Raw genomic sequence first — 20,016 nt, forward strand, 5'->3', positions numbered from 1 at the left:
CCATTTTCCTGGGTAAAAAAAGGGTTTGTTCTAAGTCAGCCTAGCTACGGGACTATTCCCACCTCTCGTTCCCACCACTACAACTGTGTGTAGCCAGGATCTACAGCTTGACCGCCAACAAAAACCCAAACGGTGAAGGTCAAGTTTGTCACCTAGCTACCACCTTCTTACATAATTCTATCGCATTGTTGTGTTCTGGCAGTTGAGGTATATAGCCAGTTCTTCAGTGGTTGAGGATTCAGGGTCAGTCTCACTTCCACCGGCTTAATCATTACTTATCATCACGTGACATGCAGGCCAATTAAATAGCTTCCTCAGTGTAGATTAAAAAAAAAAACATTTTTTCGTTCAGCTGTCAGCTATCTTCCTACTCAAATACCTATTATGCCTGGACTGCACCATCTTACTTTAACTTCACAAACTTCAAAAGTCTGTTAAACTCCACACAAAAACACCGGTTATGGTTATAAATACGGTTAAAGTAAGGTCAGTCTTAGAATTGCACAGCCCTGCCACACTAGATCATTATTTACATGTGTGTGCGTTAACATAACCATTATTTATTCAAGTGCGTCTTGTTTCTTGTTCGCAGTTTTTGTTTTAAAGTGATATTCAAATCGAATGCAAAAACAAGAATAATAATGCTAATATTAGATAGGTAACATTACAGTGAAGAGAAGGTCGCTATTATTATATTACTAGCGGCCGCCCGCGACTTCGTACGCGTGGATCCCGTTTTACCCCCTTCATCTATCTTACGCGGTTTAGATTTTTTCATACAAAGGTTTTATCCCGCTAACTCCCGTTCCCGTAAGAATTTTGCAATATCCTGTTGTAACTAAGCTTTTAGTTTACTAAGATACCTGCAAGCCAAATTTCAAGCGTCTAAATTAAGCGGTTTAGATTTTTCAAACAAAAGGATTTTTCCGCTTATTACCTACCGTTCCCGTGGGAATTTTGCAATATCCTGTTGTAACTAAGCTTTAAGTTTACTAAGATACATTATCTGCATGCCAAATTTCAAGCGTCTAACTTAAGCGGTTTAGATTTTTCATACAAAAGGATTTTCCTGCTAATTCCCGTTCCCGTGGGAATTCCTAAGTATACTATAACCTGCCCAGGAGTACGAAGAACAATTGTACCAAGTTTCGTTAAAATCGGTCGAGTAGTTTTTGTTTCTATAAGGAACATACAGACGGACAGACAGACAGACAAAAATTTTACTGATTGCATTTTTGGTATCAGTATCGATCACTTATCACCCCCTGATAGTTATTTTGAAAATATATTTCATGTACAGAATTGACACCTCTACAGATTTATTATAAGTATAGATTTTGGTTACTAGCTAGAGATGAAACGGATAGTGGTTTGGCCGGATACCGGATACCGGATATCCGGCCAGCTGCTAGGCCGGATAGCCGGATATCCGGCGGCCGGATAGTTGGCCCATTGTCTCGTTGCATGTAGTGACGAGTTTAGCACCGCAAAGGTGCTTCGAACGCGATCAGTGGGTCTATCTGGGGGCACGGCAGTGCCCCCACCAAGTCGAGCAAAAAAGCGGCACGGCCGTACCATCCTTTTCTCGAAGCAATTCAGGCCATTTTCGACCGCCTGTAACTTCGTTGTGGATAAAACTAGAAGGCTGAATTTTCATTAGCTATGCAGGCATTGTAAAGACACGTTATATTTAAAATTTCATTCAATTTGAACCAGTAGTTTAAGAATTATAACGGGTCAAAGTTACTTAATTTTGTCACTCACTGACTGACTCACTGACTCACTGACTCACCGATCATCAAAACTCTAAGGCACTTCTAGCAGACCTAGAAGCTTCAAATTTGGAATATAAGTAGTGTTTGGTGTATGAATCAAGGAAAAACTAAAATATTTGGGGGCACGGTAGTGCAACCGCCAAGTCGAGTAAAATTTTTCAATTTCGGTCCAGTTTTCTAGATACATAACTGCTGTCTACAAAATACAAAAAGAAATGATATTTGGGGGCACGGTAGTGCAACCGCCAAGTCGAGTAAAATTTTTCAATTTCGGTCCAGTTTTCTAGATACATAACTGCTGTCTACAAAATACAAAAAGAAATGAGATCCCATCAAAAACAATACTTGTCAAAAAAACCAAGTCTCGCAACTCAGTTGTTCTACGGTAAAAAGTTGTGAGATCCATGTAATACCAAGTCCAGGCCAGGAAATCTTTAACGTTTTACATAAATATATTGACTTGGCCATCGCATGAAAACACGTGTAAATTAAATTATTTAGTGCGATGGCCAAGTCAATATATTTATGTAAAACGTTAAAGATTTCCTGGCCTGGACTTGGTATTACATGGATCTCACAACTTTTTACCGTAGAACAACTGAGTTGCGAGACTTGGTTTTTTTGACAAGTATTGTTTTTGATGGGTTAAGTAGACTAGACTAGTTACACTTTTCAAAATCGAATCCGTCCGAATAGAATGTCAGATTTTGCCACTTGTCTAAGGGGCAGATCAATTCGGGCGATTTCGGTTGCCATCATGAGTGTGTGATTGAATAGCGAAAATTAAATTAGTTTACTTGCTGCGTAATCTGACTGAACTGCATTATATCATCAGACCATCAGTGAAAAAAAAATCGCCTATTTTATTTGGCAATATTTCGACATTAACAGATATTTACTATGTATTTATGTATTCGTCATTAGAGTGAATAGCCCAGAAAAAGAAATTAGTTTTTTGAAAGGCCTTAATATGGCTTTTTTGTAACTTTTTGGACTTTAAATAAAAGCCGTCATTATTATAAGCCATTTTATTGATATTTAGCTCAAAGATTAATGTATTTCATTTGATTCATAGGAAATTGTCGTAGTTTTTTAATATCCGGTATCCGGCCGGATAGTGAGTTACTATCCGGTATCCGGCCGGATAGTAAATTTAGGCCGGATATCCGGCCTACCGGATAGTTACCGGATATCCGTTTCATCTCTATTACTAGCTTAGGAATCGATTAAGGTTCGGCCTGCGTGCGCGATGGCGACGGCGATGGCGTTCAGATGTCGTGTACTATCAACGCGTCCTGTCATTGATCGCGGCGATCTATGTACGCGCAGTGATCGCCATCGCAATCCCTGACGTCATCTGCACGCGTAGGTTTGGCTGAAGTTTTATGTTTTTCTTTGTGTGACGTATTCAAAAATGTAACAATGAATGCAATTGTTCATCAATAACCATGAAAATAAGTCTTTTTGATTATTTAGGGCATTAGACTTATTTTAACCTGGTTCGAGAAATTATTACTTTTGAGCATCTATCTGGATGGTCTGATTCAACCATTTCAGATTACAAAGACGGACAAATACAACCTTTGAAATAAACCTGGATCGAGCCTCTGCTTCCATATTTTTTCTAACATCGTATTTGTTTTTCGAAATTGCTAAAATGAAAGCTATAAGTGTTTGTCACATGCAGAATACTCGTATTGGCAGGCTTTTAATATCAATAAACGATTTTAGCTGCGTAAAGTTCTATGGCGGCACCAGAGGATATTGGATACCTAGTGCGAGAACCGCTACCAACACTTATTTGTTACAATCCACTAAAGCATATTATAATTAGCTCAATACGGGACTGTCATTCGGATTTTGTAATTCTGAAACAATATCATTCGTTTTCACGCCTTAAGCTGTTGAATTAATTTTTAGACATGGGAACAACCCTAAGAAAGCTTACTTGAATGTGTAGAATAAGGGAAGGAGGTTTTCAGATAAGATAAGATAATATAGACATTATTTTATTGTTTTATAGATAGCAAATCAATCATTCCACTTATGAAATATTTTCAAATACAAAGATCATCATCAGATTGACCGATTGGTAGCGGCCTGCATCCAGCGCCTCCTAGCTACCTTTATGAGGTCGTCTGTCCTACATACAAAAATAGTAGAAAAGAATATTACTACTGTTCATTTACTACTCACCCTCTTATTATGCGCGTAAAGAAAATATTTTCCCACGTGATAATATAAGGGTACGAATGACACCATAATGAAGCCATGAGGCATTTCCCACGGTTAGTACGTTGAGGGCCGACTTCTTAATAGAAGGAAAGGAATAAGTAATAAATTAAATGCCACTTGGTAAAACTTTTTTTAAATAAAGATCTCAAATAGAGTGTGGATACTTAGAATCAATTGATTTATTAATAGCGATTTAACGAATTTTATTATAATTTTGTAGAGAACAATTAGTGTCTAGAAAAACCTCAAGAGGATTTAGGTAAGACACTTTTACGCCCGTATTCACAAACGATACTTGCACACAGTAAATCAGAAAATCGAACGCACAGCGTCGTATAGAGCTCTGTGATTGGTTTGTGTGTCACCCTGTGCGTCCACGCGCACTGTGAGACCTCATAGTAATGTTTTGAAGCCGGGCGTTAGATTCGAGTAGATACGGTTACGATCCCTTTCCGGTATGATAAGTGTGCCACGTCCTTAAATCTGTTACGGTTGTCAGTTTGAATAGAATTTAGCGTACATTCAATTTTTAATCGCGAAATAAATAAAATAAATGTTACTATTCGTATAGAATTGAGCAAATTTCGATATTCAGTCTGAAAATAGATGAAAGAAAAACCCTATCGGAAATATAACATTTAAATCCGATTTTAATTGAACAATCTATATCATAAAACTAAACCTTTCAAACTTGATGGCGTATAATCCAACCTGTCCGCGCTTTTGTCCACATAAAACGTTTTACGAAAATTCACAACATTTCAACGGCCATTTTCCAAAAGCATTAACGAAAACATTTTATAGAAAAGTGTTGAAAATAAAATATCAGTTTTACCAAAATATCAACAATTGGTTTTAAAATGAGCGGTTTGGTAGAATGAATTTTGCTATAAGTTGAATTCGACTCGCAGTCTTTTCAATATAATGCAGTCAATATTGACAGATTTTATACTATTCTGAGAATGAAATGAACCATCAAGCTTTTATTTTAGAACAAAAATCAAACTCTGTATTAAAATGAGTATTTAACTTTATATCAGGAATTTTGTATGGTCCAATGTTACCGTTACTCTTTTTGTTAAACTAGTGTTTTACACAATGTTGTAGTTGGGCATTTTTGGTAACAGTAAAAATTCAAATAATTATAAATTAACCATCATTTGTTTCAGATCCAAATGCGGTGGTAGCAGTGGAGGTGAGTTAAGCACAGTTTATTAATAAAAAACTTTATTTATAAGTACGTCATATTAAGCACATTTATTAAGAATTCACTACCGCGATTCACTTTGCACACAGCGCCATCTTTCGGCGCTAGGAAAATAAACAGTAAAATGCTCTTTCTTTGAGCTAAAGTCATGACAGTTTCTTAAATAACTTTCCTGAAAACCCCGCTTTTAATATGTCAAATCGCTCTTAACGTTCGCTATAACTCGTCATGTCCGAATTATGTTCGCAGCCAAATAAGAAATCCACCCTGTATCTCCACGTTTCCGCACAGCAATATAACTTTTATGACGAGCGATAAAGAGTCCAGAATGGGGTGGTCAGCATGCAACATTTATGAATGCACCACACCACACGTTGGCTCACCTGCCTGCAATGCAGTACCTGCCTGTTTATGAATATTTATTTGTTCTGTAAATACGTTTCGGGGTTGTTCTCTATTGACGCCCCAGGTTTGTGAATATAAGCAGGTTAATTAGGTTTAAAAATGTACTGGGTTTCAGCTCTGGGGTTAATTAACACGTTTAATTCTAGGAATGGGAATATAAAATAAAAGAAGAAATAAAACTGAAGCCCAAATGCATGTGGTTTTCAAATGAGTTGAGTATATTTATGGCGGATTTACACTATGCGGAAATTAGCCGAGTCAAGTCAAAAAAACAGAGGAGTGGGGATGAAATTCATTCATTTTTCATCCCTACCCCACTGTTTTTTTGACTTGACTTGGCTAATTTCCGCGCAGTGTAAAAGCAGCATTAGATTTATCTCATAGTTTGGGTGAGGTTTAAGTACTTTTCTTTTGCTTTTGCATAGGATTGGATTAGCTGCAAAATACAGACTGATTTTTTTTTGCGGGTCCAATGACAGTTTCTGTGATTGGATGAAACCCAACCAGTGAAGGTCAACTTTCTCCCGGGACAAACTTGACCTTCACTGGTTGGGTTTTTATTGGCGGTCAAGCTGTAGATCCTGGCTACACAGGAATTGCAGCGGTGAGAACGAGAGGTGGGAATAGTCCCGTTATACAGACTAACAATAAGACTGTAAAACCATAAAGAGTGGAATTTTCCCCATTCACTAGGAACAAGATCGGTAACAAATGAGTTATTCAACATTTTGCGTGATAGATTGGCTTCACGAGTTTCTTCATCGTCATTAGCAGGTCATTTAGTCTCCATTGCAGGAACACGTCCCTCTTCAATTTACCAGAGGCCAATTGAGAATTTGGTTTCGCTCTTTGTCCCTTAGTCTTACAACATCTACGGGAAGAGTTGGGTTAGTCCTACTATACCAAAACATGGGCACAAAACATCTTTTTCTGAAATATCTTACTACATCAGTGCCTTCCATTATTAGTAAGTTATTGCTTACTTCTAACCTTTTTCGGATATTTCTGCTGCAACCTCTAGCCTCCCAAACGCCTTATCGATGTGTACACAGCTTAATCCGACCAATTTTAACGGCTTGTTTACTGCTGTGTTTAGTTTATGACGCCTATTGCCCTTTATAGCTGTGTGAACAACGCCTTATGAGCGATAATCACACCAAAGTGATAAGTATAATTTTTTTTCGAAAACGCTTAAAACTAACTTAGAACGCGCTTTAAATTGTTTAATCTTCATTTTTTACCTTTGAAACTGGATTCCATGTACTAAGATCATGCATTTCATAGTATTTCATATACCAGTTTTCATTCAATTCCCATAAGATTAGAATATCATTATCTCTTAAGACTTCTTATTTCTGGTATTCCCTATTTCCTTGAGGGGTTATTGTTGATTTGCCACAGTCGATTCTTCACACTTTTGTAAGTTCCATAAAGTAAAAGTGTAACGAATTTACACCTGCCTTTTTGGTGACGAATCGACTTTGTGGCAAATGACAATAAGCCAATCATTCATTGCCCACGAACGATAAAATATGACGATACGATACGGTGTAAAAGCAGCCAATCCACAAGAATGCGTTTATGGACAGATGAAAAATTATTGCGCCGCTAGTTGGCTCCAACATCGAAATTTACGTTCATGAGAACAATTTTACCGATAAAATAATCTTTATTAATAGTATTTTCTAATTATGACACAGTTTCATAGATTGTGAGTCATTCATCCACTTTTATATTGAATCCAGTTAAAACTCTGTAGCTAAAACTTTCATTATTATAAAGTTATTGACATAATATTTTGTAGAATTTTTCACGTCACTTTACATAGTTATACGAGGAACTATGTTATTTCTTAATACATCAAAGGTTTTTGAAATAACGTAAACAAATCATCAACAAAAATAAACGTATTTTCATTTAGTTTCATCAATTAAATGGAACCTCACTTTCAGAACTTTATAACTTTTTGTATTGAACTATCACCGGCTGGTATAATCTGATAAGTTATCAGTGATAACAATACCAAAAATTGATTCCTTCGTTAAAAACCTTAAAAATGCGTTGTTTTCGTGACAAATTATTTTGTAATTTCCTTTCTACAAATCGTAGAAATGATATAAATTAAATAGTCATTAAGGTGTTCACAAACTTACTCAGGTAGCTTAAATCTAAGTTTGTTTTAATAGCTTTGGTGATTTGATTTTTGAGGAGGTAGGTATATTTTTAAAATTGAAAAGTTTTAATTTGTTATTGGCTTTCGATCAAAGGATAGTGAACGGTAAAGTGGGAAATTCAAGTTGAAATTTTATTAGTTCAGTGGGTATTTAGTTGATATTTGTTTTAAATTAATGTAAATAATAGAGTATAGGTGTTAACTTTTTAATAATTGTGTGGCAAAAAGCTTCTAAAGACAGTCACCGGATTCAAAAAGAACAAAGAGGAAACTAAATTTTCCATTAAAAAATATTACAGACAAAAAAAGTACCTACGTATGAAATTAATGTATTTTTAGGTTTTTAGACCTTACGGACTTCATAAAAATAAAATATAACGCCAAAACTGAGCTAAATACACAATCAAACTTTGACCTCCGAACTAGGTAACAATTTCTTCAAACTTTATCTATATCTCTCAAAGAATATAAAAATCCAATACCATTTTATAGGGTAGGAATAGAGAGGGGACCGTAAAAAGTTGTCGAGTCCGGATTTAGGTACAGCCGTCACATCAAGCTTTACACTTCTGTATCTTATTCAGTTGTAATACGTGCTATTTTGCGACAAAATTGTATGGTCTGATGTGCTGTTCGGTACTAAAGGGATTCCCCCGTTTTCCTTATAAGCGTTTCGCCCTTGCTGCCCAATTGGACTTGAAGTAGTCGATTCTTTATTAAGGTTGGCGCGATATTTCCTTGCATGCTAGAGATTTGGAGGGATTCCTTTTACTATTACTCGTATATTGTGCTAGAGATTGTTTATTATTTAATCAACTGTTTACTTTCTACCACCGTGGGTAGTCCTTCGTGTATTTATAGATCTGCCATTGAAAGTATTTCTATGCCTCACTAGCTGTGCCCGCGACTTCGTACCTACGCGTGAAAACCCGTTTTCGCAAAATTTTTCATTATTGCTCTGCTCCTATTGATCGTAGCGTGATGTTGTATAGCCTTCCTCAAACACTGAAAGAATTTTTCAAATCGGACCAGTAGTTCCGGAGATTAGCGCGTTCAAGTAAACAAACAAACAAACTCTTCAGCTTTATAATATTAGTAAGTATAGATAACGTTTAAGTGATGACGACCCAATTAATTTCCTATATTGAAAAAAATAATACTGACTAATATTGATGTTTATAATTACATCTTCTTACGAAGTAGATATTGATAATAATGACGTTGCAAGCATTTCTAGACATTTATGCTTGCAACAATAAGCCATCGTCAAGTATATTTGCCAGGCACTGCTCATTACTATGCTACAACTTGACCTGAGTCCGTTTAAAAAAGACATTAGATTCTACTAAATTAACCGGACCTGACCACATCTAATAAGTACCTAAAGCCTTGACTTTTAACCTAAAACATCATAAAAAGCAAATCTAAAGAACAAAAACTCTAACATTTACGAGAACAAAAACCGTCCTTACCTACTTGCAAAACCTAACGACTACACAGATTCTAGATAGCTAAAACTAAAACAACTGATATGGAAGACAGATTCTCAAGTGCACTGGCAGCTTGGCACGGCCTTGGCCTTGCAACTTGGCCTGATGGACGGACGATCTGATAAAGAATGCATGCGGTCTAGAATCCAGGTCAATTTGTAGATAAGTTATGTCTGTGCTTCGTAGTGAGCTTCTACGAGCTTAATAGTGATAAAAGTAGAAAATACGGATCGTAACATAACAATTTATTTGCTACTGCCAAGTAAAACAGACCAACTGAAGATTTGTGATTAAAATGCCAATGACGTACGGGATACTTTTGAATCCCATGCTATACCTATCTATAAACTTGAGCTTAGTGTTTTTACTTAGTCTCCATAAAGTACAGCTTGTTCTATGGTATTTTATGAGTCACAAATAAACGTACCTACATCACTAACACTACATAAGTAATATAAAACAAAGTTTCACTGTCTGTCCCTATGTATGCTTAAATCTTTAAAACTACGCAACGGATTTGGATGTGGTTTTTTTAATAGAGTGGTTCAAGATGAAGGTTTGTTATTAGTTTAACACCTATGCGAATTCGTAGCGGGACACTAGTAAATATTTATTAGTATCACATAAACACACATGCACTCTAGTAACTATAACACTAACTTCTAATTAAATATAACTCAAAGGTGACTGACTGACATAGTGATCTATGAACGCACAGCCCAAACCACTGGGCGGATCGGGCTGAAATATGGCATGCAGGTAGATGTTATGAGGTAGGCATCCGCTAAGAAAGGATTTTACGAAAATCCACCCCTAAGAGGGAAAACGGGATCCACGCGTACGAAGTCGCGGGCGGCCGCTAGTAGAGTCTAAAAGTATAAAATCTCGTGATCGCACCTCCAATGAGATTGAAACCTGCTGCCGTAAATATCCTCAAGTTGTTATATTTCACAACAAAATGCCTGTCCTCAGTCCCTAATGAAGATGACTAAGGAGGAACCAAAGAGGCTGATAGAGACATCAGTGGGCCAGGGAGTACGCAACTAATATACTGATCAAATACCTGCCTTATTATGAGGGCAGGCTGAGGAAACTTTTTTAATTTGGCCCTCTTCCAATAACCATCCATCGATCCAGTTGTGCTGGGCGAATATGATATGACCACAGTGGAAATAAAGCAGTAACTTAACTCTGTTCGAATTTCCAGAATGTAGGTCAAACTAATATAATTTTTGCATAATATACAAATAAATACAGTTATTTTTTTTCCTTCATTGTGTGTTTATTTGTTTATCAGATTTCCTCACTTTATGCATCGTATGAGTTGAAGTTACTCCATAATTGATGTCTCTGTAATCTTACTCGTAGGTAATTCTTGAAATTGAACTGGCAACTCAAGAGTCTAAAAGATCTAAATGATTCCTAGGGAAACCCGTAATATGAATTGCGAATTTATATTCCAGTCCTTTATAATCTGATTATCCAAAAAAAAGCGGGATACTTTTCTTCGACAATCGAATTAACTTTATCGACCTTCTATCTTTATCGACCATCAGAGAAGGTTCATAAAGTCTGAAGTTCCAGAATTATGACCATAGACTTCCCGAATACGATATACCTAATAGGTATTTTAAGAATGTGTTTAATGTAATCCTACTATTCTTATTTTAACTGTGGCTTCACTGACCAAAAACGCTATCATGGTGCAGATTTGGCAGAGAATGGGCCAGGTTTGGGTAACCTTGACACATTAATTTGTCGATTTGATTGCGAGATATTGATATCGATTGGCCATTATATTGGGAGTGGCTACTGGGTTTTTATGATAACAAAAACAAATAGATTCTGCTATCTCGCTATAATGGGTTATGGGCCAATTTTATTGGCGCTTAACTAATATTATGACCGACGATCTGGCGAAGGTCGCGGGAAGAGCCTGGATGCGGGCCGCGTAGGACCGGTCGCTTTGGAAATATTTGGGGAAGGCCTTTTGTCCAGCAGTTGACGTCATTTGGCTGAAACGAACGAATGGACGAATTATGCTCGTTTTTGTGTTCGACATTTTAGATAGGTAAGTTTCAAAATAGATGACGATTGTGACGTCATCAGGGTTTTGACTAGGTAATTTTGAAGACGAATTTTAGTATCCGACATCTAAGATTTCAAAATTGACGAAATTTTTACATTTTCATGACTAAATTGTTATGTAATTTAAAACTAGTTTTGATAAAGATTTTAAAACCTGAAAACTAACCACTTTTAACTATAATATCCGTTTTGGGTTATTCTACTTTCCATCATAGTCTACTTTGACTCAGAGCGTAAAACACACTTTAAATTTTCTCCATAGCCTAGTCACAACATTCCGGCAAGGAAAAGGTGTTGTTTGTTCGCTTCTGCAGCCAAATGACGTCCACTGCTGGACAAAGGTGTGGTAGTTCCATATAAAGCAGTCAACTTATTTCAAGTTTCACAATCATATTCTAAACACGATTGACGTATATCTTTCAAAAACTATTAAAAACACCGCATCAAACTACGTCAATAAGCTCATACATAGGCAATGCACGTGCGAACCCCCCACATGGTATTGATCGTCTGCATCCATCAATGATGTATCCCGACCTTCGGGTAGTCTAATAATACGAGTGTTAGTTTATACCGAGGGGTGAAGGGTATCGGGGCATTTAAGTTTTGATATTGTATTCTATCAACCTACCTATTTCTACCAACCGGGCAACATGGAAAGCATTGGGGGAGGCCTATGTTCAGCTGTGGACGTCCTATGGCTGAGATGATGATGATGATGATGATTGTATTCTATGCCTATTCTCGTACCCCTTATTAATAAAAATTACACCATGGTTGCACTTGCTGGTTTAAATTGACATTTAAGTATTATGGAAATGTTATTTTAATCTTTCTTACCTGGAAGTCTTTAAATAGACTTCGGACGCAGGTTGGCTGTAGTATAGACGATCTGGTTAGGTGAGGATTCTTGAATGCTTATACATGGAGTGCAGTTGCGGTTTTGTTCCCCAGTCGATGAAGCACCTGATGTCATACCCTGAGTGCCCGAGCAACTGCACTCAGGAGGATTTGATGAGTGCTGCTGACAACGCCACTCTTGTGGCGGAGTTCTGGACTGACACTGTGTAGGTTTGTTGTCGGCACGAAAAGAAGAAGATGTATTTTAATACATTGTTCATTCTGGGTGTAACTTTTTATTAATAAGGGGAAAAGCTTGGTTTTTTACGTCAGGAAGTGCTTTTCGCATGGGTATTGGTCAATGTGGACAGGCAGTGGGTTATATAGCTGCTCACTAAAGGCCCCCGCTATCCACTAAAACCTGACTGTGTCCATCGGAGCCCCGTCAGCCCCAGCCTGTGAGGGTTTTTAAAGATGTCGCCTACATCGTAGCCCAGGAAAATATAGATAGTCGAGGGCCCACTCAATTGTGGGCAGGGGATTGTGTGAACATTTTCTTGGGTTAGTTGAGTTACTCAGGTCCGCCGAGTTGACGAAACCTGCCACGCACTTGGTTTTTGTTCGCGCTATGCGCAAAGGGGACGCGTCCGATGGCAGACCCAAACAAAACTGCACACGGATGCCTATAGCCTATATCCTATGCCTCCCCGTCTGGCCAGCGTGGGAAGTGTAAGCACAAAATTTAATATAGAGAGAACTGAAAACTAACTGTCCGTAATAATGATCTTTGTACCAGTTGGTTTTATAAAACATAGAAAATAACTGTTGCGTGTTTGCATCAATGTTAGTTTGCAACAATGCAACTTTGAAAAGTGAGTTTTCGTTTTTCCAACTGCCAGCTGTCTCAGAGAAGTAAATGTTCTCCCTTGTAGTTAGATTTTTTGAACACTAGTCGTACAAAAACAACTGCAAAATAGAAATATTTAAAATATTTTAAACTAGCGGCAGCCCGCGACTTCGTACGCGTGGATCCCGTTTTATCCTCTTAAGGATGGAGTTTCGTAAAATCCGTTCTTAGTGAGCACCTACGTTATAACCTCCTCCTTTTTTGAAGTCGGTTAGTAAAACGAACTCCTATGCAAAATTTGAGACTTTTAACACTAAATTTCTGAGATTTCGTGATGAGTGAGTCAGTCAATTAGTGACCTTTCACATTTATAGACTTGATACATTTTTCGTGTGTTTGATTTGAAATAAATATTTGATTTCAACAATATTAAATGAGATAATTAACACAGCTTATTTTTAACTTTTTGCTCACTTTCTCTCTCATGTCCACATTGTCCATATGACCAAAAAGTTTGGGTGTTAACTCTAACAACTACGTAACTCTACGTGGGTAATGTAGTCAATTTCCAACTGCTACATTATACGTCCATTACCTAAACGGTTATTATGGCGTTTACGGTACGGTTCCCACTAACGGCGAGATTATCTTAACTGATTTATTTGTTTCATTATTTTCGTGATATGAAGTCTGATAGGCGTGTTCGTTAAGCGTTGTTGCCTTTCCTGTTACTAATTAGTTACATTTTAGGGGGGTATTCGAATGAAAATCTAACGTTCTCGAAAAAATCTACCTCAACTTATTTTAGATTTTTTTTTTAAAGTTATTTATAATTTACTTACGCCCGTTTTCACAATCAATTCCTAATTTTTATGTGACCTTTATGAAAACCAAATTCCTGTTGGAAAAAAAAATCGTTACCATAGGGGTCACTTAAAAATTAGGCATTGATGACCGCTTGAGTCCCAGACGGCATTAATTAATGTCATCACAATTGATTATCTATTGTGTCTAGATTCGCGGGCCTTGAAGGATTAATAGGTACCTTTTCAGACTTACGAGTATGTTGCAACGGATGAAGACTCGAATAAAAAGTAACCTATTTTCAGAGACGTTCCAAAAATTAACATTTTCCTTTACAAAAGCACAATATTAACTATACTGTAATGTCACTTAACATTTGAATATTGAATCGGAACAGCCGCAGCGTTAATCTGACGTCAATTATACGCGCGTCAAAACCAGAAGTCGTCTCGCCCGATGTCAGATGTCACAGGCATTGTGGTTTTGAACGACAAAAGTTACATAATTATTGTATTCTATGGCGGTATTTTTGTGAATATAGTGTAGTAATGTGGGCGCCATATTGATATGTTTAGCATAACTAAAACCAATATAATAAATGCAAGAATCTCTGTAGGTATGCTATGAAGGTGTTTTTGACGATATTTTCAAACCTTAAGACTAGGCGCAGACCACCGACTTTTAGTTGGCCGATAGTTGTGCCGGATTTTAAATTGTATGAAGAATCGGCCCAATCGAATCGGTGTAATGTGCGCACTTCCATACATGCCCATACTGATCAACTGCCCGACTAAACTATCGGCCGACGAAAAATCGATGGTCTGCGCCTAGGCTAACTGATGACAAAGGTCACTGAGACAGACAGATAAAATAATGTTGTCCAGACCCAAAGGGTAAACTTTATTTAAGGAGGTGTTCTGGAAAGGGCCTAAATACTAAATAATATAAGTATAAATAGTGACGGTTGGACCATAGATCGAAATTGACCATAGATGGACAAACGCTACCCACTATGCTGAAGCCTTGTTTTCAGTCACTTACACAAAATTTGCACCAGTAACTTATTTAAAGACAAAATGTATAAATTTACATTATCACAGTACTAAATTGCAACCGTCCACATTGCTACACTGAAACATACATTCAACGATAAAAATAATGTACAGTCACAACTTTAAACTTAAATTTGCTTACAGTCTGAAACATTAAATAAAATGACACCACAGCATAACTAATGGCAGTAGTACCATTCAATATACGTAGGCATTATAAGGTTGTAAATGTGTTGTAAGCCAGAGATCTAATCTTTTTAGAGCCAAAGCACACGATGCTTTGTGGCGGCGGTGCGACGCGTTGTCGCTGCGTTCCCATTGACCGGCGCGCGTCGGAGCGCACTTACACGGCCATAAAGAAAATAGTATTTTATTAACAGTTCTTAGAGTCGTAATTGCTTACAACTAATTAAGTGATATTTCAATCCGGACGGATGCGCGAGCATGCGTCAGAAGCCGGTCGGCTTAGAGCGTATTCCTCGGAACACGAACGACTCCGGTCGGCTACTGTCCCTTTATTTAACTGTCGCATTCTGATTGTTTCTTAGCATAATGTCTGTGATGGCTATTGTATATTATATCATGATAAAGTAGATCGTAGCTTTTTCTAGCATACTTAGTCATCATCATCATCATTATCTCAGCCATAGGACGTCCACTGCTGAACATAGGCCTCCCCCAATGCTTTCCATGTTACCCGGTTGGTAGCGGCCGGCGCCCAGCGCTTTCCTGCTACCTTTACGATGTCGTCGGTCCATCTTGTGGCCTAGCATAGTATTGGATAGTAAAGCAGATTTTCAAATGAGACAGTACACCTACCAAGTCTTGTTTAGCTATACCAACACCGTCTCTTTATTCCAGCAGTGCACGCTAGATTGCATGATAATAAAGTATTCATCAGATTTGTCTGCGAAACCGTGTTGTTTTGCAATAGAATGGACACTTTCAGGTGAAAAAATGTTTTGTTAACTTTTTATTTATGTACAGGAAGACATTATTCATCATCATCATCATCATCATTTCAGCCATAGGACGTCCACTGCTGAACATAGGCCTCCCCTAATGCTTTCCACGTTGATCGATTGGTAGCAGCCTGCGTCCAGCGCTTCCCTGCTACCTTTACGATGTCGTCGGTCCACCTTGTAGGTGGACGTCCCATTCTGCGTTTTCCGGTACGCGGCTTCCATTACATTACATACATTCAGACATTATTAATTTATACACATTACACTAATATTATAAAGAGGAAAGATTTTTCAATGAAGTCTATACTTCAAAACTACTGGACCAATTAAAAAAAAATCTTTCACCCTTAGAATTCTACATTATTTCTGACGAACATAGCTATGCGGTACAGAGTTCGCCGGGTTAGCTGTCTTTCCTGATTCGTCGTGTCCCTTCATGGATTTCTTTGCCTTCCTTACCGTAGCAGTAACTGCTGCATTCAACCGCCAACTGCCGCAGAAGTGACAGCTGCAAAGTGCCACTTCTGCCTCATCTATTGCCGTTTGCCACTACTCAGCTAAAAGTTGTAGCCGAATAGCAAGAACTTACTCACTATTACTCAGCTAAAAATGGTAGCTGATTATCAAGAACTTTCCAGAAATACCTCAATGATTGAGTTTGTAGATCCACAAGGTCATACAGAAACTTTGTTGCAAATATGACATAACAATCTTCATCTAAAAAGCTTAAGCCATGGTTATTAGTGTGCTTTATTTTTATATTCTACTAGCTGTACCCCCGCGGTAAAACATAGCCTATGTGTTAATCCAGGGTGTCAGCTAACTCCATATCAAATTTTATTAAAATCGCTTCAACCGTTTAGACGTGAAGAAGTAACAAACATACACACTCACAAACTTTCGCCTTTATAATATTAGTGTGACAACACAGTCCAAGTAGTTTATTCGTTTTCCATTAAAGTAAGTATACTGGTTTGAACTTTTTTACTTGAAAAAGGAAAAGTGGGGTGATACAAATTTTTAAAAACTTTTTAATTTAATCTAGCATAAACTAAAAACGAGCTAGTGTACCCACCCACAGCCTAACTTTTTAATTACAAAAAGCTTTCAGTGCAAAACGCGAAGGCCTTTCAGGTACAAAATGCAGAAATGTGTGAACTATCAATGATTGCAGCAATTTTATGATAGTTGGAACTATTCAGATTGTTTTTTTTATGCGGAAAATTTACGGGTAAAGTTTTTAAATGGTTTTAAATTCGTGAGTTATTGGCTTTTATCCGTTGGTGGTTATTTTCAAAGATTAAAAATAGGGTTGTAACCATATCGAAAAGTAGGTATGTTACTTAGGTAACAATTATTTTCATTGCGCCATATTATTACCTACTCAAATAAGTTTTTGACAATTAAGTAGGTAAATCGAGAGAAATGCGTGGTACTTGTAAATAAATAAAGCACTATATTGGTAGATAGGCATTTTTTTAAGGTTACAAAAACAAAGATAGCCTTTCGAAAAATAAATGTCACAAAAAACAAAACTATAGTGGAAAAATATTCTTTGGTAAAGTCAATAAGTACAATAACCGCATTTCACCAAATACTCTGAACCAAAAACTCTTACTTAAACCAACAATAAAATCCCCCAAAATTCTTACACGAAAAATAACCCGACTTATTTCTTTATACAAACAGTTTCAAAACCAAATGCTTTCAAAATTCAAACGAATCGTATCCCTATCCATGTGTAAAGAACTAAGATATCGCAAAGGAATCAATTCCCTGCATCTTCTGTGTGTATTCAAGGTGACTGTTTGATTCGACAACAAGATGTGGTTCTGCGGGTAGGGTTGCCAGCTGTCCGACTTTTTACGGACTTGTCCGGCCAAAATATTCTCTTGTCCGGCTTGTCCATCTTTTGTTAGGCTTTTTATGTGGCTGCCGCGCTAGTGTCGTAAGTCAAAACAGAATGATATCGAGCACTCATGGGCGTATCAGGATGTTGGGTTACCGATTCGAAGATGATAGTTAATGGTCACTCATGCAACTCATTGCATCCCGTGACATGCTTAAAAAAGGTATGTCTGGCTTTTAGGGTTAAATGTTCAGCCATTTTTTTAAAGATTACTAGTACTTTGTTATTTCAAAAATTACTAATACTTCCGATAGCCCCTCGTACTAAGCTAAATATGCTTGTGACACGAGTGAGCTCACCACAATAGACGAACGGCGGCGAGGACCGAACCCGCGTTCCCGGATTACGAATCGGCCAGTCCGACCCCTTCACCGTTCGGCTATCGTGGCTTCAAATTAAGCAGCTAGTCCGGTTTTTGTGTTTTTGGGCCTGGCAACCCTATCTGCGGGGTTACTCCGAAAAACGTTATCCGTAGTTTCGAATGTTGCCATCCCTCTCACGCACAGCAAGATGCCAGCTTGAGCGACGATAACGGATAGATCTGAAACTACGTACGTACTTTCGGAGTAGTATACTGAAATTGCAATAGAATTGCGAATAGCTGTCGCGGTCTCAGGGGCCTCCTTTGCGATAAAAATATGTTTGCCTTTGATTTCTCTGAAGATGCGAGTGTCTACTTTTACGATTCAACTCGATTGAAAAGAAGCAAACAATATAGACTTGCTTTTGTTTGAAAATTGCCTGTTGGATGAAATGAAAACATCATTAAGTATGTAGGTTATGACGAAACAGAAGCAGTTTTATCTAAATTTAACTACTTAATAATTCAGGCGCAAGAGGTGAGATTTTTTTGACGCCGAGTGTATTGTGTATTCTAAATATTCATTAAAATTATCGATAAAAAACCTTAAAATGTCGTGTAAATGTTTTTTAACCTCTTAATCCCTCGGAAACATTTCGATGGGTGCCTGGAATAAAGCCGCAATAGCCATAGCAGCAGTTTTCCGATTAAGCGATTTTCGTAATCTGGGGGTCCCTATACACCTTGTGATTTTTTTTCAGAATTTTATCTTTGAAACTGGCTGATTTACCAAAAGCACTATGGATATTGAATCGTTATTCCCGGAAATTTGTTTACCAGAATAATCGTGGCATGTTCAATGTTAAAAGTTTTATTTCAAACTTCTACAAGTAACGGCCATTGCGGCTTTGTTCCCCGAAACAAACTATGTGTACCAAGTCTAAATAAACATTACCTACTTGTACAATTTCTTTAAACTTTCTTAAGTAATAATACTTCATGGTGTTCTTCTATGCAATAAAAATATGTTGATTGGATTTACATTCAGCAATGCTGTGTACCTACCTGACAACTGCTGGACTGGAACACAGTAATGCTGTCAACATTATTGTTATGGCGACAGACTTAGGAAGATAAAGGGGACTTAGGAAGAGAAGAAGGAGGGATATTTGGTTTATGTTCATTAAAGCTTATTTATAATAACAATATGTTTCGGCATTGGAGGTAGGAAGCCATAGTTTCTCTTTAGTTGAAGTTTCCTTCTACCTTGAGCCTGATCTAGAGGTGGGCGCCACGCCGGCGCGCCGCCGCCGCCGCGAATTTTTTCACGCCGCCGCCGCCGACGACCAGCTGTCGGCGCGCCGATACTGATACTGTACAAACTATTTGCAATTTATTCCTCTCCTATACTGTACTAATTTGTGTTTCAAACGCAGAAGAACTATTTTTTTATTGAGTTGAGCGGCTATTCTAGTTCAATAAAGTCCTAATATCACTGCGGCGACCGGTACCGATCTATTGTGATCGCCGCTATTTTTCTTACAGTTCGCCTCCGAGTCCTGCATCCATTAGGAATTGCAGTATCTTTTGGGGGGCGATATGTTTTACATCTTGTGAGATTATGATGTGTTTGCCCAGGTGTAAGCTCCGCTTGCGCATCAAAGGTCCGCAGTCCGTGAGAATGTGTAGTGGCGTTTCATCTGCCTCTTGGCACATCCTGCACGTTCTTGATTCGGACAGTCCCATAGTGGACAAGTGCTTGTTTAAGCTGCAGTGTTCAGTGAAGACTCGAACTAAGATGCGCATTTTGATCCTACTCAGTCCTATGATCTGCTTAGAGCATTTTCTGTCATAGGCTTTTATAAGAGCTTTGGAATGAGTTAATCCTGGCGTGTCTGACCATGCCTTAAAGGATTTGTTTAAGT

At 37.7% G+C, this 20,016-nt stretch overlaps 1 protein-coding gene across 2 annotated transcripts in view; it reads left to right on the forward strand.

Annotated features, from left to right (window-relative positions):
* LOC135083714 (octopamine receptor beta-2R) overlaps nucleotides 1–20,016 on the forward strand; it is a 195,766-nt gene that overhangs the window by 135,780 nt on the left and 39,970 nt on the right. For both annotated transcript variants that reach the window (XM_063978429.1, XM_063978431.1), the window contains exon 3: nucleotides 5,180–5,205. The gene's annotated coding sequence lies outside the window, so the exon portion shown is untranslated. The remainder of the gene's footprint in view (nucleotides 1–5,179; nucleotides 5,206–20,016) is intronic.

The sequence above is a fragment of the Ostrinia nubilalis genome, chromosome 24 (assembly GCF_963855985.1).
Source record: "Ostrinia nubilalis chromosome 24, ilOstNubi1.1, whole genome shotgun sequence".
Lineage (NCBI taxonomy): Eukaryota > Metazoa > Arthropoda > Insecta > Lepidoptera > Crambidae > Ostrinia > Ostrinia nubilalis.